The following is a 22355-nucleotide window of genomic DNA, read 5'->3' on the forward strand; positions in this document are numbered from 1 at the left end:
GGGGGCCTGGCCGGGACAGGGGGCAGGCCAGGACGCGAGGGCGTGCGGGGGCCGCTGTGGGCTGGGGGCGGAGAGGGTGCCCTGGAGAGGGACTGGGTCCTGAGGGCGCATCTGGGGGAGACGTGGGGGCTGGGGCTGTGCCCAGTTTGCCCCTGATGGGGAGTGTGGAGCGGAGAAGGCACGCCGGGGAGGGGCGAGGGCGCGACCCTTCGCTCTTGCCCCCCGTGAGCGGGTATGGAGAAACGGGCTGATTCTCCACTAGGGGAGGAATACTTATGAAAAGTCTGTTACGGGCGAAATAGGAGTTCTGCAAGCAAATGCGGAACCAGAAGGCTGGTGGTGGTGGTTTTCCTGCCTGAGCCTCACCGTAAAGATATTTATAAAGGAATTGGAGCATTCATTCCCATCATCTCAGATCCTGGACTGTTTAAAAGCTAACTAGGTCAAGGGAAAGTAAGACCCTGGGTCTCACTCAGCTGAGAGACTGAATGTACTAAAGGACCGAGGCCAAACCGTATGTGATAATAGAACTCCGACCTAGTACCCCTGTAGCCCAGGATGGTCAGGACTTTGTGTTTGGCACCTTCCGTATGTTTCTAACCGCGGCTTCCAACTCAGGACCAATCAGAGGAAGCCAAATATGCTCTCTAAACCAATTACAAAAGATGCATTACCTCTCTAGCCCTCCTCCAACTTCCTGGTGCCAACAACCTCCAATCGGAGCTGATCTAAAGCCTTCCTTTTTTTTTTTTTTTTCCCCCTTTCACTGTTAAGCTTTCCAGTTCCTTGGTCGGCCTGAGTCTATCTACCAAACCAAGTGGTGGCATCTGACTCCCTTGCAATAGCAAGGTTTTATTAACCTGTTTTCCTTCGTTGATCCTCATTTATTTCCATACAATGAGAATTCTGTGGAACATAAAAACAATACTTAAAAACACTGTTGGGATTGAAAAGCTTCCCTTGAAAAAATTTAAATTCCGAATATAAAGCATGTCATCTCCCACCCATATTTTTAAAAATCATTTTTTAGGGTGCTGGGAATTGAACCAAGGGTCTCACACATGGCTAAGCAAGTGCTCCACCACTGAGCTACACCCAGTCCCACCCAGATTGTAAAACACCTACTGGTGCAAGGGAATAACCCTGTACATTGTGCTCACTCTAGAGAGAAGGGGACTGAGTGGCTTCTGAATAAGGTGATAATGTGTGAGACAGTGTTCCTCTACTCTTCCCAAATATCAGACAGGTGAAGGGGAGGTGGGCCAAGAAATGTGGGATCTCTCCTAGGCCACTCAAGGAATGGGACTGGCAAAGGAATGGGGTTCACATCCACAGGTAAACTGTAACCTTCAAAAGAAATCAGGCTGAGGTAATGACAAAAACAATACTTAAGGAGCTAAAGTGTTTAAAGATTCTTAGTAATTTTTTGTTTTGTTTTTGGTACCAGGAATTGAACCTAGGGGGTGTTTTTCCGCTGACCCACATCCCCAACCCTTTTCTATATATCATTTAGATATTATCTTGAGTTGCTTAGGGCCTAAATTCTTGAGGCTGGCTTTGAACTTGGAATCCTGCCTTAAATCTCCTGAGTTGCTGTGATTACAGGCATGCACCACTGTGCCTGGCCTTCATAATGTTCTTTTAAGATAGTCAAATACCTTCATTAATCATTTATGTCAACCCTTTTCAGTTTTCTGGTCAGAGTCACAAATGGTTTAGAATTAAGCTATGGGGCTGGGGTTGTGGCTCAGTGGTTGAGTGCTTGCCTAGCACATGAGAGGCCCTGGGTTTGATCCTCAGCACCACATAAGAATAGTAAAATAAAGGTATCATGTCCAACTACAACTAAAAAATAAATATTAAAAAAAAAGCTACGAATGCTTAGATGTTTGGGGTTCCATTTTAGTGGTTGATAGGTCCAACTGTCTCAATACATTTTTTTTCCCTAGTTCAAACAGATTAGCAAGAATCACACAGAATATGATACTTTAGAAATACACGTGAATTGTTTGCTAATGCATATGGTACTCTTATATTTATAAGATGTTAAAGAAATTCAGTTCTTTGGTCTTTTAGTTAATATTGAGTTTAGTAGCTGTGGATGGTGTATAGTAAATATTGTTCCTGGAGTGTGTACTATCCCCAGTGAACTTACCTATTAAGCAGTTTTCCAAAATGTATTGACCATTTCCGTGTTTTGTTTCTTGGTAATGGGGTTTGAACCGAGGGGTGCTTAACCACTGAGCCACGTTCCCCAGCCCTTTTTATATTTTATTTAGAGATAGGGTCTCCATGAGTTGTGTAGGGCCTCACTAAATTGCTGAGGCTGACTTTGAACTCATGATCCTCCTGTCTTAACCTCCTAAGCTGCTGGGATTACAGGCATGGGCCACAGCACCCAGTCCCAGCCATTTTTATTATTATTTTTTTATTATTTATTTTAAGACAGGTTTCAAAAGTTGCTGAGGGCCTTGCTAAGTTGCTGAGCCTGGCCTTGAACTTGCAATCCTCTTGCCTCAGCCTCCAGAGTCACTCCAGAGTTACAGGCATGTGCCACTTGCCTGTCTTCATGGTATTTTTTAGTCAATCTAACTACCAAATTCCTACTCCAACCCATCCCACTTTTTGGACTTTGAACTATGAAGGTGTTAACTAAAGTATTAGGTCTTGACTATTGGGGGGCTCCTACAGAACCTGTCTTTAGGAGATACATTTTAAAAAGGAAAAAACATCAACAGTTAGGTTTGTGGTATTTAATATCTCCACTTGAAACACAATAGGATTCTTTCTTTTTTTTTTTTTTGGCGGTGGGGGGGTAGGGGGTGGTGGTGAGGGGGATTTAACTCAGGGCCACTGGACCACTGAGCCACATCCCCAGCCCTATTTTGTATTTTATTTAGAGACAGGTCTCACTGAGTCACTTAGGGCCTCGCCCTTGCTGAGGCTGGCTTTGAACTCTGTTATCCTCCTATCTCAGCCTCCCTAGCTGCTGGGATTACAGGCACCACCGTGCCGGTTCACAATAGGATTCTTTTATTTATTTCTCCTAAAAATGAGATGGGACTAAAAATGCTACCTGGAATCCAGTCACAATCCTGGGTCCTCTCAGTACATATTCACCAATCTCATATCCTGACCTCATTTATTTTCCTATAAAGAAAAAAACTTGGCTTCATTTTTTACTTCAATTTAAAGTATTTAGAACCTAGAATTCCAAGTGGTTTGGACCTGGAATGTTTGGTCCTGTGATAATATCTAAACACTCAAATGTGTGGTTTTGATTTTTTTGTTTGTATTAGCGATGGGACCTAGGGGCACGTAATTACTGAGCTACATCCTCAGCCTTATTTATTTATTTACTTATTGGTACAGGAGATTGAACTCAGAGGCACTGAGCCACATCCCTAGCCCTATTTTGTATTTTATTAGAGACAGGGTCTCACTGAGTTGCTTAGAGCCTTGCTGTTGCTGAGGCTTGCTTTGAATCGTGATCCTCCTGCCTCAGGCACTCAATTCACTGGAGTTATAGTCGTGCACCATCGTGCCCAGCTTTGTGTTTTATTTTGAAACAGGTTCTTATGGCCTTTTTAAGTTGCTGAGGCTAGCTTTGAACTTGATCTACCTGCCTTAACCTCCGTAGTTGCTGGGATTACAGCTGTGTGCCACTATGCCCAGCTAAATACCAAATGTTTTTAACATGCTGAATTGGATTCCATACTCTTAACTTTCTGGGATTTTTAAAAACTAGTTTAACTTAAATTACAGACAAATGTGTTTATTACATAAAAGAAAAAATTGGGGGATGTGGCTCAGTGGTAGAGCACTTGCCTAGCATGCTCAAGGCTCTGGGTTGAATCCCCAGCACTAAAAAAAAAAAAATTAAAGCAGGACTCAGTGGCACTTGCCTATAATCCCAGCTGTGGAAATTGGGAGGGATGAGGGTGCAGGATCACAAATTTTAGGCCAAACTGGGCAACTTAGTGAGACCCTATCTGTAAATAAAAAGGATTGGGGTGTAGCTCTGGAAAAGAGCACCCTTGGGCCCCTGGGTTCAATCCCAAGTACCACAAAAGAAAAAGAAAAAAGTTTTACCCATGCCATATCCTCAATAAAATGATTATATCCCACCTGGCTAAACTTTGTAGTATAGCATTTACCTTCTTTCAGTGATTTCCAGTGTTATATTCTGCTTTTCCCAAGATGGTTCTATGATGTGAAGTTCTTTGCCAAATGTGATTGAGTAACATCTGATGGTCACTAAAAGGCAAATGAGTCCAAGGAGGCAAATCCTGTTTTCTTTGGACTTCATAGCAGGTAAAGATTGCCTTTTCAGTTATATACCTGAAGAAAATGAAGCAGCAGCATCTACTGAAGGCTTACTAAGGAAGTCCTCAGAGAGGTGGCAGACTGTGCTGAGGTAGACATACTAAGCAGGTGTCTCTAATCCCTAAGAGACCACATCAGGCACTTTTTGCAGGAATAAATGTTCTACCTCCAGAGTAAGATATAAGAAGGGAAGTATGTGGGTTGAACACATTTTCTCAAACTGTAGAGTTTGATTCCTTAGGACAGATAACAGCCCCTCACTAAGACCAGCTAGCACACTCAGCCCATCAGGTGTTTTTCAGCCTCATTAGGTCTCAGCATTATATATGTCTGGTCATCAAAGAGAATTCTAGCTACTCATTTTGCCTTTTCAGTTTTCCTAAGATTACTGTGCATCAGCAATTTTAACTTATTTATTGACTTGAAAATAGTGTATGCCTAGGAAGACACTGAAGTCTGGAAACTAAGTTTTTAGGCATAAAAATACTGTGGTCAACTCGGATCAATAAAAAACTAATGCATTTTTTTTTGTCTCAGATGACTTGACCCCCTTGGGTACTTTATGAGTTAATTCAAGGGCAGCAATATTGTGATCTTGTTGAATTGCAATGTCATTGATATGTTTACCATGGTCCCTTTGTACCCAAGACTCTGACAAGATCCTAATTTCTCAGTAAACTCCTTTGCAGGAAGCCTGAACAATCATGAATACTGCCCAACTCTGGTTTCCTGCTGCTTGATACTTTGTAGAGTCTTTTATTGATCCTTGAAAATAGAACTGTCATGCACGCTGGGAAGGGGGCTTATGGCTAAAGAGTGGGCAATTGCATCCTGAGGACAGGAACAAAGGGATCTCTTCAGTGCAGAGATCTCCATATTGACTTTCCTAGTTCTTCATCTGTTTGATGCACTTTATTTTTTAAATCTTTTATTGATTTTATTTTTTTAAATACACGGCAGCAGTGGAATGCATTACAATTCTTATTATTATACATATAGCGCATGATTTTTCATATCTATATAAAGTATGTTCACGCCAATTTATGCCTTTATATGTGTACTTTGGGTTTTTTTGCATTACAATTCTTAATACACATATATATCACAATTTTTCATATCTCTGTTTGTATATAAAATATGTTGACACCCAATTTGAGTCTTCATACATGTACTTTGGATAAAGATGCCCATCACATTCCACCATCCTTGCTAATCCCCTGCCCCCTCCCTTTCCCTCCCACCCTTCTTCCCTATCTAGAATTCATCTAATCCTCCCAAGCTTCCCCTTCCTATCCCACTATGAGTCAGCCTCCTTATAACAGAAAAAAACATTGGGCATTTGTTTTTTTTTTGTTTGTTTGATGAACTTTAAAGGCTACTTTTTATTATGTTAGTCATCCCCTAAGTAATCCCCCATGTCCCCCTTTAGTGTTTCTCAGTTTCTTTCTCTCTCTCTCTCTCTCTCTCTCTCTCTTTAGTGTTTCTCAGTTTCTTTCTCTCTTTCTCTTTAGTGTTTCTCAGTTTTTCTCTCTCTCTCTCTCCCTCCCTCCCTCCCTCCCTCCCTCCTTCCCTCCTTCCCTCCTTCCCTCCCTCTCTTGGTTGAACCCAGGGGCATTTAACCACTGAGCCACATTCCCAAAGCTTTTTATACTTTATTTTGAGATAGAGTCTTGCTAAGTTGCCTAGGTACTCACTGAATTGCTGAGGCTGGCTTTGAACTCACCATCCTCCTGCCTCAGCCTTCTGAGCTGCTGGGATTACAGGTGAGTGCTCCACTCTCAGTTTATTTACTACATCAAATCTGCAGTCCATTGATAGATCAGGACTGTCGATGTACCTATACAATCTGACTTCCTGCCCCCCCCCCCACAAACATTTGCTCCTCTGGTCTCTTCATAGAACACTTCTACCCCCCCCCCGCCACACACACATACCTTCCATTGCTTTCCTTAGTTAGAAGCCCATTTATCTCCTTTCCTCTGGGTATAAGTCCTGCTGAAAGTCCAGCGCATATATTGACTCCAAGTCCTGATGCCACCAAGCTTCCCACTCTTTCACTCATAACCAACCAGAGCTCAGCTTCTGGAATCAGACAGATCTGAGTTCAATTTCCAGTGCCACAACTTATTAACTCCATAAACTTGAAAAAGTCTCTTAACTTCTGAGCCCCATTATAAAATGTGGATAATAGGACTGAGAACTATAGTAAGTGCAAATGAGAATTTGCATAAATCACTTTAGTAATTGCAGATAGCACTCAGAAATTTTAGTTGGTATTGCTATTAATATTTTATAGACTTTGAACATCTTCCATCAGATTTCAACCTGAGGTTGTTCAATTCAACTCTTATTTCTCCAGTCTATCACATCTCACTTCTTCAGCTCTGTGCCCTACCTTAGTAAACCAGTGTCACACTGTAAACTCACAGCTTCTACCCCAGCACATAGGTTCTAGAGAGAGCCCAGTTACTAGGCTGATTGGCTCAACAAGTTCCTGGTCCTGTACCTCAGCTATGCCCTCTCTGCTGCTCCCCAAGATTTACTGGTGGTTCTCAGGCATGGATGATCATTACAGGCAACAGAGACTCTTAAAAACACTAATGCCTGGGGCCCATCTAGAGGAATTAAATCAGAATCCAGAAGTCATGGCCCACTCCTGTAATTCCAGCAGCTTGGGAAGCTGAGGTAGGAAAATCACAAGTTCAAAGACAGCCTCATCAAAAATGAGTCACTAAGCAATTCAGTGAGACCCTGACTCTAAATAAAATACAAAACAGGGCTAGGCTTGTGGCTCAGTGATCAGGTGCCTCTGAGTTCAATCCTCGGTATCCCCCACCAAAAAAAAAAAAAAAATGAATCCAGAATCTTTCGGGCTGGGATCGGCATCATTTTTTTGCTTCAGGATTACACACATGTTCCTAATTTGCAGACAAGGATAAGAACCACAGTTATTAAAGAATAATTATCTCCCATAGCAGCATTTCAAATCTTTTTTTTTTAAAAGAGAGTAAGAGAGGAGAGAGGGAGAGAATTTTTTTTAATATTTTATTTTTTAATTTTCGGCGGACACAACATCTTTGTTGGTATGTGGTACTGAGGATCGAACCCGGGCCGCACGCATGCCAGGCGAGCGCGCTACCGTTTGAGCCACATCCCCAGCCCCAAATCTTTTCTTTTATTCATAAGCCGACCTTCAAACCAAAGCCATTTCATAGGAACTATGTAAACTTGCTCCACGGACTTCTATACATTTCTGTCCTGGAAGATACAGTATTACATCTCCAACTTAGGCTAATTTACCCCTTAAATCTATCTCTTTTTAAATAAAATATTCTATCAGTCACCTTTTTTCCTTTATGTTTTTACTATCTCCCAATATGTTGGTTCTGCCTGTCAAATTTGATTGATGCTCAAGTTTTTCTCCATTCTAAACAACAAACTGAAACAATTTTTCCTGCTGATAGAAAAGGAAGAACAGCATTCACTGATGGACTCCTAGGTACAAGCATCATAGGTGGCATGCTGTTGCAAAATCCTGTCCATTCCTTACTCTGTAACTACATTTTCCTCTCTGCCTCTTTGTTGTTATTGCTCCCCCATCTTATCAGAATTGAACTCAGGGTCACTAACCACTGGCCACATCCCAACCTTTTTTATATTTTATTTTGAGACAGGGTCTTGCTAAGCTGCTCGCATAGTTGCTGAGGCTGGATTTGAACACATAATCCTCCTACCTTAGCCTCCTGAGCCACTGAGAGTACAAGTGTGAGCCACTGCTCCCAGCTATGCTAGAATAATTTTTCCAGTAATATCACTATCTACTGCAAGAGTCTTCAGTAACTCTCCATTACCTTTAGAATAAAATTTAAACCCCTCCCATCTCCGTTTAGAATAAGTAGGAAGCCCCTAGAACCCCCTCCTCCTAACCCCGGGAATGGAAATATGGGCTACTGATCTTTGGGTCCTTTTTTTTTTTTAAGTATCCTACAAATCTTAATTTCTAAACAAGTAAATATCAGCCTTTATAACCCACTGAAGCAAAAAGCTTTAGGAGTCCATATATATATATATATATATATTTAGTTGTTGTTGGAACTTTATTATTTATTTATTTAGTTGTATGTGGTACTGAGAATCAAACCCAGTGCCTCACACATGCTGAGCAAGTCTTTACCACTGAGCCACAATCCCAGATGTCCTTTTTTTATTATGAAACTCAAAAAGGTCCTGAAGGCAAAAAAGTGAGATGACCACTGGGAATTATGCCTAGGGACTAGGACATTTCCTTCTCTGACCTCAGAAGATGCCACTGTGAGGAAATTTTCAAACACTGGGTATGTAAGAGGCTGGCTATAGTTGGATTTTTGTCCATAAGTACAGGAAGCTTTGGTGGTAACCCTTTCGGGCACCCAGATAGCACATTTGATGGTTGGTGGTTGGTGGCTGGTGGTTGTGGTCTTCTGACACTGGTTTATTTATTTATTCTGTTTTGTTTATTTGTTGTTTTCTTTTGTCTTGTTTTTAGCTAGCATTTTTAGTTGTTGGTTTGTCTCAGGATGTGTAGTGAGAATAGTCTACTATTCTACTTACTACTGCTACAGGGGCCCAGCTCCTGCTGAGACCACCTTCAGGGACCATTATCAGGTCCAGATGGCCATCGAGCTGGGGGGTTTTGCACAGGTGAAACTAGCCTGCTATCTCCTCACTGAAACGGAGATGGCAGTGAAAGTCCAAACGAAGGTAGCTGAACATCCCCATCCTATCTGAACGGGATATGATGATGGCCATGGGACACTGAAGTGTGATCCAGCTTTTTCAGGTCATTGAGACCATGGAAAATATCTACATCATCATGGTGGGGGGATAGCCACAGCACCAGAACCCAGAGGCTGGTGGCATGCAGGAGGAGGAGGCCTAGAGTTCAGATAGCTCTCCAGTGTTATGTCTACTGCCATGAGAAGGGCCTGGAGCACCTAGAACTGAAGGCAGAGAACATCCTGATGGATGCCAGTGACAACATCAAACTCATTGACTTTGGCCTGAGTGCCAGGTTCACAGTTGAACAGAAACTGAAAAAGTTCTAGGGTGCTCTTCCTGTACTTTGCTCCTGAAGTCACCCAGTAGAAAGAATATGAGGGCCCTCCTAGTGGATGTCTGGAGCCAAGGTGTTATTCTGTATTTTATGGTCACAGGGAGCCACCCATTAATAGCAATGACATTCCCCCGCATGTTTCCAAGGGTACATGAAGCCTCATAAATCAAATATTGATGGTGTATTCTATGCAGACGTCCACAGAGCAAATGATGGGGTACCCATGTTTGAGCCAAGGTTAAGACTCTTCACCCAGTCATTATAGTGAGCCACTCCCCAAATACCTGAATCTCACAATTATGACAATCATGTTTGCCATGGGTTATGACCCCTATCATACCTGGGTGTCCCTAGCAGATCAAAACCACAATGAGGCCATAACTATGTATCTCATATTCCAGCACTTGGGGCGGGCTGCACGTTCAAGGTAAAGCCTGTATGTCAGGGGGCTTGGGCCTCGACCAGGCCCTGCAGATACTTCCAATGTCCACCCAAACAAGGAGTATCAGTGTATCAGTGAGCCTGCCCTTCCCACCTTCCTCTTGCCTGGTGAGCAGCAGCTGACTGAGGTGGTCAAGCAGTCAAGGAAGAAGGGCAGTAGAAGTTCCAGCATGTGCCACCATTCATCTTCACTTCCTGCATTCAAGGACACCCACTTCCAGCATAGTCTCTCCTCATGATCTTGTGTCCCACAGGCCCAACCCCTGTACAATCCTCATTAGGTGGGTCACTGCAGACAGCAGCATGTCCTCCCAGCATACTTCCTCAGAACAATCCCCCGACAACAACAAAGATCACCACTTCATTCAATAATTGTTGTTACATGTCATGCTTCTGTGGGCCAGCATTTAGAAAGAAAAAAAAAAGTGCTTCAATGGAAGGAGGGCAGAAACACGCTAGATTCAAAAACAGTGGTCCAACCAAAATGCAGAGCTGAGACAGATAAACCAATGGATAGTCAGAAGACCCTGAACCCTGTGGATCCTGATGTCATGGCTTGGGCATTTGTTAGGTGTGGACTCAAATAGTTGCAGGAGTGAAGTGTGCAAACTGGCTCAGGCTTCTCCACATAGGTTCCAGCCAGGAGCACCTCTGAGTCCATCAGGAATATCTTCTGCCCCCATCTTGAGCCATTATAAATAGAGATTCCATCCCCTTGACCTAGTGTAGATGGAGATTCTCCCCTTGGAGCTAGTGTGGACTCGATTATGTTTGAGATAAAGTATTCTCCAGCCAGGTGCGGAGGTACACGCCTGTAATTCCAGCGGCTCAAGAGGCCGAGGCAGAGGGTGGCAAGTTCAAAGCCAGCCTCAGCAACTCAGCGAGACCCTGTCTCTAAATAAAATATATAAAAGGGCTGGGAATGTATCTCAGTGATTAAGTGCTCTTGGTTCAATCCCAGGTACCCAAAAAAGAAAAAAAAATATTCTCAAGATTTGTCTTTATCGCTACCAGACCTTAAACTACACTACAGAGCAATAGTAACAAAAACAGAATGGTACTGGCACCAGAACAGGCCAGTAGACCAATGGTAGAATAGAGGACACAGAGACTAACCCACAAAATTACAACTATCTTATATTAGACAAAGTTGCCAAAAACATGCACTGGAGAAAAGATATCATCTTCAACAAATGGTGCTGGGAAAACTGGAAATCCATATGCAACAAAATGAAATTGAATCCCTATCTTTCAGCATGCACAAAAGTTAACTCAAAATGGATCAAGGATCTAGGAATTAAACCAAGGACTCTGTGTCTAATAGAAGAAAAAGTAGGCCCTAAACTTCATCACGTGGGATTAGGCCCCAGCTTCCATAATAAGATTCCTATAGCACAAGAATTAAAACCAAGAATCAACAAATGGGATGGATTCAAACTAAAAAGTCTTTTCTCAGCAAAAGAAATAATCTTTGAGGTGAACAGGGAGCCTACATCCTGGGAGCAAATCTTTACCCCTAACACATCAGAAGGAGCACTAATCTCTAGGGTATATAAAGAAGCTAAGCATCAAAAAAAAAAAAGAAATAATCCAATCAATAAATGGGCCAAGGACCTGAACAGACACTTCTTAGAAGAGGATATACAATCAATCAACAAATATATGAAAAAATGCTCATTATCTCTAGCAATCAAAGAAATGCAAATCAAAACTACTCTAAGATATCATCTGACTCCAGTCAGAATGGCAGCTATTATGAAGACAAACAACAAGAAGTGTTGGCGAGGATGTGGGACAAAAGGATCGCCACTTCATTCAATAACTGTTGTTACATGTCATGCTTCTGTGGGCCAGCATTTAGAAAAATTATCTTTGACTTTTTTAATTTCATTTTTTTTCTTTCAGCTTATACTTGACTTTTTTAATTTCATTTTTTCTTTCACTCATACATTACTGGTGCAACTGCAAATTGGTGCAGCCAATTTGGAAAGTAGTATGGAGATTCCTTGGAAATCTGGGATTGGAACCATTATTTGACCCAACTATTCCTTCTCAGACTCTACCCTAAGGACCTGAAAACATCATACTACAGGGACACAGCCACATCAATGTTTATAAGCAGCACAATTCACAATAGTTAAACTGTGGAGCCAACCTAGATGTCCTTCAGTGGATGAATGGATAAAAAAAAGTGTGACATTTATACACAATGGAATATTACTCAGCACTAAAAATGAACAAAATCATAGTATTTGCAGGTAAATGGATGGCATTAGAGCAGATAATGCTAAGTGAAGTTAGCCAAACCCCAAAAAACAAATACCAAATGTTTTCTCTGATATAAGGGAGGTAACTCAAAGTGGGGTAGGGAGGGAGAGCATGGGAGGAATAGATTATTTCTATTTTTTTTTAAAGAGAGAGTGAGAGAGAGAGGGACGGAGAGAGAGAGAATTTTAATATTTATTTATTTTTTCTTAGTTCTAGGCGGACACAACATCTTCGTTTGTATGTGGTGCTGAGGATCGAACCCGGGCCGCATGCACGCTAGGTGAGCCACATCCCCAGCCCTAGATTATTTCTAGATAGGGAAGAAGGGTGGGAGGGAAAGGGACAGGGAAGGGGATTAGCAAAGATGGTGGAATGTGATGGTCATCATTATACAAAATATATGTATGAAGATTTGAATTTGATGCCAACATACCTTATAATCAGAGATATGAAAAATTGTGGTATATATGTGTATTAAGAATTGTAATGCAAAAAAAGAGTACATGTATAATGGCATAATTTGGCATGAACATACTTTATATTCAGAGATACGAAAATTGTGATGTATATGTAATAAGGATTGTAATACATTCTACTGTTGTTGTGTATTTAAAAATAAATAAATTTTAAAAATTATTGGCTACATGGAAAAAAAAAAGATTTGTTTTTGAGAGCTGGTATGCTGGTATGGTTGCACACACCTGTAGTTCCACAACTCAGGAGGCTGAGGCTGGAGGATTACAAATTCAAAGCCAGCCTTAGCATCTTAACAAGGCCCTAAGCAACTTAGTGAGACCCTATCTCAAAATAAACAATAAAAAGGGCTGGGAATGTGGCTAAGTGGGTTCAATTGATGGTACCAAGTAAATAAATAAATAAAATAATAGAATAAATAAAATTAAAAAAGGGCTGGGGATGTAGCTCAGTAGTAAAGCATCCCTGGGTTTGATCTCTAGTACCAAAAAGAAGAAGAAGAAAGAAAAATTGTCTTTGACTTTTTTAATTTCATTTTTTCTTTCAGCTTAAATATTACCTCTTCCTACATGTCTTACCTGATGGGACACTACTTAAAATAGCGTCCCTTCTTCCTTACTGTGTATCCATTAAATTATCTGGAGTTTTTTTATTCACATTTATTGTCTCTACCCTCCCAAGAAGTACACGCAACTCAGATCCACTTTCCCACTGAGCTTTGATGCTTAATTCCAAATGTTCCTTTGGGTTCCCACCACTCAAAGCTCCTTCATTGCTAAGGTGGTACAACCAGGTTGGTTCAGAATAGTCTGGGTTTTTGCAGCATAATTATTAATAGTGTGCTCACTTATCCTCAAAAGTTTCCAAACTTGGACAATAAATAATAGAATCACAATCTTATCTATCTATCTATCTTTCCATCTATCTATCTAGATATGATAACAGAATGCATTACAATTCTTATTACACATATAGAGCACAATTTTTCATATCTCTGGTTTATACACAATATATTCATACCGATTCATGTCTTTATACCTGTACTTTGTTTTTATTTTATTTTATTTTATTTTTATTTTTTTTAAGAGAGAGGAGAGGGGGAGAGAGAGAGAGAGAGAGAGAGAGAGAGAGAGAGAGAGAGAGAGAGAGAGAGAGAGAGAATTTATTTATTTTTAGTTTTTCGTCGGACACAACATCTTTGTTGGTATGTGGTGCTGAGGATCAAACCCGGGCTGCACGCATGACAGGCGAGCGCTACTGCTTGAGCCACATCCCCAGCCCCTATACCTGTACTTTGGATAACAATGATCATCACATCCACCACCATTTCTAACCCCATGCCCCCTCACTTTCTCTCCAACCCCTCTGCCCTATCTAGAGTTCGTCTATTCCTCCCATGATCCCACTCTGTATTCCACTGTGAATCAACCTCCTAATATCAGAAAAAACATTCAGCATTTGTTTTTTTGGGATTGACTAACTTCGCTTAGCATTATCTTCTCTAACTCCACCCATTTACCTGCAAATAATTGATTTTATTCTCTTTTATTGCTGAGTAATATTTCATTGTGCATATATGCCACATTTTTTTGATTCATTCATCTATTGAAGGGCATCTAGGTTGGCATCTCACTCCAGTCAGAATGGCAGCTATTATGCATACAAACAACAATAAGTGTTGGCAAAGATGTGGAGGAAAAGGCACACTCATACACTGTTGGTGGGACTGCAAATTGATGTAGCCAATATGGAAAGCAGTATGGAGATTTCTTGGAAAATTGGGAAACCACCATTTGACCCAGCTATCCCTTTCTTCGGCCTATTCCCAAAGGATTTAAAAATAGCATACTACAGGGACACAGCCACATCAATGTTTATAGCAGCACAATTCACAATAGCTATACTGTAGAATCACAGTCTTTATAGCTTTGAATCATAAGACATTTGTAAACAGTTCTTATTGTCATGCTCGAATTCGGGACCCCCAAAAGACCACTAGAGACCAAGATTGATGTAAACAGCAAAGAGGTGTTTATTTTGAGCTAGCTCGGTCCTCCGCGCACACACAGCAACTGGTGACGCTGAGAGGCCCTGAGCCCATGGTTTGCAGCAGCTTTATACATTCTTTGGAGAAGTCAGGGACTTCACATACATCATAGCATCTCTTAGCAAATCATCACACACCTCGGGAAAATCAAATAACAACTCTAAAACATGATTAGCACATTCACTGGCGGAAACAAGTTGGGTAGGGTGATTGGTCAGTACAAAAGGGGTATTCATTTGAACTGATTGGTTTAAGCCATGAGGGGGTGTACATGCTGAACTACATGGTTTCCCAACACGTTATCAACCACCATAAACTACTGGGAGGGTCATCTGGCATCCCAGGTATTTCCCTGTCTCATGCTGATTGGTGGCTGCTAGGGGGTTACTATGGGTCTCCACCTAGCCTGACTGAGTCAGGGACACCTGGCACAGCAGATCTCTCCTGTTATTTGTAGATAAACAACTTAGCAGGGTGGGAATGTGCTTAGGAGTGCTCTGTGGGTTTTTCCAAGGACAAAGGCCATGTCCCTTCCTTGGACAGGCTTTGCTCTGAGATAGAGGCTGGTTTTTCATTATTTCCAAGCCCAATGAGGACAGAAACAAAGGCACATTCATCTTTTTATTTTTATTTTTTTAATATTTATTTTTTAGTTATTGGCGGACACAACATCTTTGTTTGTACGTGGTGCTGAGGATCGAACCTGGGCCACATGCACGCCAGGCGAGCACGCTACCGCTTGAGCCACATCCCCACCTCAACACATTCATCTTTAATCAAAAACAGTTAGTAAAATATTTTTCATACACATAGTAGAATTCAGAAAGTATTTGGTAAATGGACTGGATAATAGATTACAATAAGATAATGTATGTGAAGAGACTAGTATAATATCTATATATAGTAAATGTGTCATTTTTTTATTAGTTGTTGGTGGATCTTTATTTATTTATTTATATGCAGTGCTGAGAATCAAATCCAGTGCCTCACACATGCTAGGCAAGCACTTTACCACTGAACCATAACCCCAGCCCAATTTTTTTTAATTTTTAAATTTTATTTAAAATAATAATTAGTTATGTATGACAGCAGAATGCAATTCAATTCATATTACACAAATAGAGCACAATTTTTCATGTCTCTGGTTGAACACAAAGTAGAGTCACACCATTCGTGTTTTCATACATGTACTTAGGGTAATGAATTCTGTCTCATTCCACTGTCTTTCCTACCCCCATACCCGGCCTTTCCCCTCCCTCCCATTTGCCCTATCTAAAGTTCATCTATTCCTCCCATGCTTCCCCACCCATCCCCATTATGAATCAGCATCTTTATATCAGAGAAGACATTTGGCATTTGGAATTGGCTTACTTTACTTAGCATTATATTATCCAACTCCATCCATTTACCTGCAAATGCCATGATTTTACTCTTTTAATGCTGAGTAACATTTCATTGTATAAATATACCACATTTTCTTTATCCATTCATCTACTGAAGGGCAGCCCAATTTTTTTTAAAAAGTTCAATAATATTACCTTCCCATTTCTCAGAGAACTCCAAATGTCATGTCTCAATATCTTTGTTTAGTGACCATATTATACAATATAATACCCAAGTATGGACTGGTTTGTTTGCCTTTACTGAGTTTTTGTTTTGTTTTGTTTTTATTTTATTGTCTTCCCTGTAATAGATCAAAAGCTTTTTTAAAGTAGTTATCATATTTTATAGTTCTCCGTTCCACACAGCAGAACCAGTTCTTATTTGTAAATCAGTTGATATAAAGATGTCAATATTGATTAGATGTTTAATTTGCAGAAGAGAGAAATTTTGACAATGGTATTAGGTTATACCACAGTCGGTGACATGAGTGTCAAGATCACCTTCTGTGTTTTGAAATGCACATCTCCATGTTCTTCCAGGTAGCTTCAGATATCTTCACTCCTATTGTTGGTAAAGATGGCACCTGGAGCACTTCTCTTTCGGGAGCTCAGGTCCACGAAGCACTGAATGGCTCCAGAACTGTCACCTCCAATCCCTGTGAATGGCGCGAACTTTGAATGGCACACCTCCAATCCCTTAATTGGCTCAAACTCTCAGCCAATAAAGAAGTAACAGCCCACTTGCCTTGCTCCTCCTCATCTTGTGTTAAGCCCATAAATATCAACACCCTGTTCCTGCTCTCTTCCTCCCTCTCCCTCCCTCTCCCTCCCTCTCCCCCCTCCCCTCTCTCTAACCCCTCCCCTCCCTCTCACCCCTCCCCTCCCTCTTCCTCCCTCTCCCTCCCTCTCCCCCTCCCCTCCCCTCCCCCCTCCCCTCCCCCCTCCCCTCCCTCTCTCCCCCTCCCCTCCCTCTCTCCCCCTCCCCTCCCTCTCTCCCCCTCCCCTCCCTCTCTCCCCCTCCCCTCCCTCTCTCCCCCTCCCCTCCCTCTCCCCCCTCCCCTCCCTCTCCCCTCCCTCTCCCCCCTCTCTCCCCCCCTCTCCTCTCCTCTCCTCTCCTCTCCTCTTCTCTTGTCTTCTCTCTCTCTCTCCCTCTCTCCCTCTCTCCCTCTCCCTCTCCTCCCTTCTCTTCTTTGACTGGCCTCTACAGTCCTGCTAATAAAATCTTGGTCAGGTAAATGGTTGTTTTTTCTTGAGTTTACGTAGCTTTTCCATCGTCCTTTACACCTATCATTTTCAGTAACTACAAGGCTATTGGGACAAATGATCAAGTAATCTTTATACAAAACCACATTGCCTTTCAGAAGTAGGAGAAGAATGACTTTGGAATAATAAGACCTGGGTTTGAATTCCTTAGTTCTCCAGCTTCCCCAAGTCTGCTTTCTGATCTGTAAAAGGGATGATACATGCCTCTGGGGAGACTGTAAGAAGAGTAAATGAGAAACATATAAAATGCTTAGCATAGGACCTCACTCACTGCAAGCCTCAGTAACAACAGCTGTTTTTATTGTAGGCATTCTAGGCAGCTCCAAAGCTTGTTTCAATGCTAAAGGTGAAACTAGCTAATGTAAGTAAGTTCTCAAATTTTTATTTAAATCTTGTTTCTGGTGTCAGTGACTAGGTATAATTCTTGTTCATTCAACAGCTTATCCTTTTTTTATTAATTCATTTTTCATTAATTTATTCAATGCCAGGTATACAATAAATGTTTATTAAATACTACAGAGTGAATAATAAGTGTCTTGAGAGAAATCAAGATTTGGGAGCCTATGCCCTCAATGATAACTCCACATGAGCACAAAATGCCCTGTCATCAGGTCCAGGTTATTGTGCTGGATGCTTAAAGTGCAAACCCAGTCATCACCTATCTGGAGCACAGCCAAGAAGACAGAGCATTTCTTTAAACCTTCTAATCTATACCTACTCACAGCAGATGAGGGGCTCATACATAAAGGGGAAAATCAAGGTCACGGAACTCTGTTGCTCAATTTCCCTTCTCTACCCCTCTACTGTTTCCTGTAGACTCTAGCCTTACCTCCTTCTCTGCTATTTCTTCCCTCCAACACCCCAAACAGAGTTAATCACCCCCACCTCTCTGGCACCATTGAACAAATTTCTATTACTGTTCAAATCACTTGGTTTCGGAGTTAATCTGGCTGTGAATTTGCCCTCCACAAGGACTGGATCTATCTGTGTCTCATTCCTTATATGTCCAACACATGGCCTGACATTTGGTAGAGCTCAGTACACACTTACTGATGGGATTCTTCTTTTTGTTTTGGTACTGGGGATTGACCCACTGACTCACATTCCCAACCCCTTTTTATATTTTAGTTAGAGATAGGGTCTCCCTGAGTTGCTTACGGCCTCAAAAATTTGCTGAGGCTGAATTTGGACTCCAGATCCAGTCTCCCAAGCCTCTGGAATTATAGGCATGCACTACCATGCCCGGCCAGATAGGGTTATTGAACTATCCCTTCCCTTTAGTAGGCTCTTTAAGAAATAACCCTTCCAAAAGACCTATTTGATAGCTCAGTCTCCACTTCCTTGTCCTAGACTTTTCTCTCTTTTCCCACAATCAATCTCTCACCAAGTCCTAGGGATTCAACCTCTAAAATATTTTCTGAATCTGTCCATTTCTTAGTGCCTCCACCCTATGCAGACAGAATTATCTTCCCTTTGCCTGTTTCCTTGTGCAGTGTCCTACCTTGGGCTATTTACCCTCTTGCCTAACCCCAGTCTATTCTGCAGGGAACTTTTATGTTATTTAAAAAATGTTAATGACATCACTAACCTGCACTTTCAATAGCTTCCCAGTGACCTGAGTGTTGAGAGCCACAACCAAGTCAAGATGGCGCCTGGCATTTTGCCAGAGGAGTGGTTGAGAAGTAAGCCAGCGAGCCATTAAGATGATGATAATTAAGTTAAGCTGTGTATAATTATTAAGATAATGACTGATTACTGTAACTGGATGATGCTAAATTGAAACAAGCTGTGTATTCAATTGTGTATATAAACCTCTGCTGTCCAGCAATAAGGCGGCTCCTGCTACCTTGGGTGCCCAATATTTTTGAGTTCCCCTTGAGTTCCCATTGGTTCTTGCGGAGTTTCCACTGAGTTCCGGTTGAGTTCCCGTGGGGTTCTGGCAATAAAGTAGTTCCTGTTTGAACCTACAAGTGGCTCGGGACTTCCTGGTTATTTGTGCCCAGCCAGACTGCGGCACCTGAGAATATGCTCCAAATTCCATGATCTGTTTTTATTTTTTTGTTTGTTTGTTTTTGGGTTTTTTTTTTTTTTGGTACTGGGGATTGAACTCAGGAGCACTTGATCACTGAGCCACATCTCCAGCTCTATTTTGTATTTAATTTAAAGACAGGGTCTCACCCAGTTGCTTAGTGCCTCCCTAAGTTGCTGAGGCTGGCTTTGAACTCACAATCTTCCTGCCTCAGCCTCCCAAACCACTGGAACTACAGGTATATGCCACCATGCCTGGTTTCTACAGGATCTGAAGCCTGTTTTCCCCTCCTACTTTAGTTCATGCCACTCCCCTAGTTGCCCATTCTGCTCCAGCCACAAAGGTCTTGGGAATCCTGATCCACTAAACTCTTCCACTACAGGACCTTTGAACCAATTGTTTCCTTTATCTGGAGCATATCTCCCTGCTTTTCCTTCTTATTCTTCAGGTCTTCAAGTTCATACCTCAAAGTCACCCATCTCACCTTGCTCTCTCTCACAAGATCTGATTTTTAAAAATTATCTAATTATTTAATTTCTTCATTTGCTGACTTGCTTATTATTTGACCTCCCCTGTCAGAATATAAACTGCCAATGAGCAGGGACCACGTGTATTCTGTTCTCCATTGTGTCCCAAGTGCTTCGTACAAATCCTAGAGCAAAAGAATGTACTATACAAACATTCACAAGTGAATATATGAGTGAGTACTCTCACTATCTTTATTTTTTATTAATTAAATTTTATTAGTTAATTTTGGGGCATTGAACCCAGGGATTTTCTACCACTTAGCCACACCACAACTCTTTTTCTTTTTTCTTTTAAGATGTGGTCTCACTAAGTTGCCCAGGCTGGTCTTGAACTTGTGATCCTCCTTCTTCAGTCTTCCGAGTAACTGGGATCACAGGCAATGCTACTTACTGTCATTTCCAGCACCCTCACTGTCTTTAATTGCAAAGTGCCTAGCTCTTTTGATTTCATCGTTTTAACTTGCAAATAGTTTGATTTCCCAGACTGAAGACATCTTTCCCTAGACCATGTCTCCTCCTGCCCCCAAGCTCCTGCCCTATTTCTTCTGCCAAAAAAGAGTAAGTTCTGTCTAGACTTCATCCACCTGGATCGTAAAACCGCTCTCCCCAGTATCATCAGTGACCTTTATTGTTAATCCAGTGACATATGCTCCCATTTTCAGCCACTTGACCTTTCCACGGCCACATTTCCTAAAATTTATTCTGTACTACACTAGTCCCTTGAGCTGCTCTAGTGAAAAAGTGTAACCTTGTTCCTCCTCTTACACACTTTTGTAGAATCTTGTGCTTCAAAACCAACCACTTAGCACAGTGCAATTAATTTATATCTATCTTATCTGAGAATTCTTGAGGGTAAGAATACTGTCTGTTTTGTTACTGTGATAACCTCATAATTTCAGGCGTCCAAAAGATGTGTAATATTTGCTAAAATGAATGTATGAAAATATTTCCCTATGGGGAGTTCACAATGTAAATTAACAACATGCTAATGTAAATTTCTACATAAAAAGCAATGTGTTTAAATCTGTTTAACCCAGGATTTCCTAAACTCAGTTGCCCTTAACTCTCTTTGCTCTCCCAGAGCCCCAGCAGAATACCACCAAGTACCCTGAGGGACTTTTAAAACACATACATTGGGGATTAGTAGGTGCTCACTATTTCTCCACATTTTCTTTCCTTGGCTTCCATAACTCCACTTTTCTTGTTTTTTTCCTCCTTTGTGGGTTATCTCACTCCAAATCATAGCAGAATAAACAGTCATTAGGGTGCTGACAACCACCAAGTCTGGATCAAACCCAGGTTTGGGGTCCCATCTTATAACTTTGTGTATATCAAACAAAAATTATAGGAAAGGATTGTTTTGGACTAATCTCCTACACTTCTCAACAGACCAGACTAAAAATCAAAATGGAGTCACTCAGGCTAAAGTTCCATGTTGTCTAACTGAAACTAAGATGTTCCTTGACCTCCTGAGAAATCAAGAGACAGAGGTAACAGCCAGGTTTCTAATTGCATAACAATGAAATTCCCTGTTTTAATCCTTACAGAAAAGGAAACTGGTATTAATTTTCTATTATTTTGGCCTTCCTATTCTTCCTTTCAAGGAAAGTAACTTTAAAAATGAGCAATTGACTCTTACTTCTGTGTTTCTGTTTTCTTCACCCCTTTGCTGTCTATAAAATCAATCTCTTCTGTTCAGCTCATTAGAACTCATTCTATTTTATGCAGTGAAGTGTTGCCTGGTTCTAGAATCTTAAGTAAGCTAATTAAGATGTTTAAATTGTTGTAACTTTGCCTTTTGACCTATATGTCTATTCTATCTCACTAGCTTTTATTTTGATCACATCCGATCTCCTCCTCTTCTTTTATCATGTATCCTAGTATCACAAGCCACGCCCCTCCCCAGAAATTTAGGGGTCTTATCTATGATGCCTGTCATCTAACCCCCTGAATTAAATGGATCAACTTTATTTTAGAAGTATTATTTTTTTAAAGAGAGAGAGAATTTTTTAATATTTATTTTTTAGTTTTCGGCGGACACAACATCTTTGTTTGTATGTGGTGCTGAGAATTGAACCCAGGCCACACGAATGCCAGGCAAGCGCGCTACCACTTGAGCCACATCCCCAGCCCTTTAGAAGTATTACAATGTTATAATTTAACCCCTTTGTTTATATCCACTGCCATTGTGGTCTTCTTCTTCTTATTATTATTATTATTATTATCATTATCATTATTATTATTATTTGGTACTGGGGATTAAATCCAGAGTTTCTTTTTCAGTGAGTTACAGCCACAGTCTTTTTGGTTTGAGACAGTTTGGCTGAGGCTGGCCTTGAATTTGCAATTCTCCTGCCTCAGCCTTCCAAGTCACTGGGATTGTAGACATGTGCCACCACACCCAGAATCATTTCTTAAAAAAGTAAGAGGACCACACAGTTAGAAGGCAGTGTTCTTCTGCATTCCCTGTAGGATTTGTGCTGTTGCATCTCAGCACATTTCTTAG

The 22355-nt window shown here is 41.3% G+C and overlaps 1 long non-coding RNA gene across 1 annotated transcript; it reads left to right on the forward strand.

The window, feature by feature from the left end:
• The first annotated feature begins 24 nt into the window (after positions 1 to 24).
• Positions 25 to 16770, forward strand: LOC120889717 (uncharacterized). Its single transcript, XR_013437929.1, has 4 exons — positions 25 to 12117; positions 12338 to 12407; positions 15302 to 15433; positions 16571 to 16770. It is a non-coding gene; the product is annotated as an uncharacterized LOC120889717 (long non-coding RNA).
• The last annotated feature ends 5585 nt before the right edge of the window (positions 16771 to 22355 follow it).

The sequence above is a fragment of the Ictidomys tridecemlineatus genome, chromosome 4, assembly GCF_052094955.1.
Source record: "Ictidomys tridecemlineatus isolate mIctTri1 chromosome 4, mIctTri1.hap1, whole genome shotgun sequence".
In the NCBI taxonomy this organism is placed as follows: Eukaryota; Metazoa; Chordata; class Mammalia; order Rodentia; family Sciuridae; genus Ictidomys; species Ictidomys tridecemlineatus.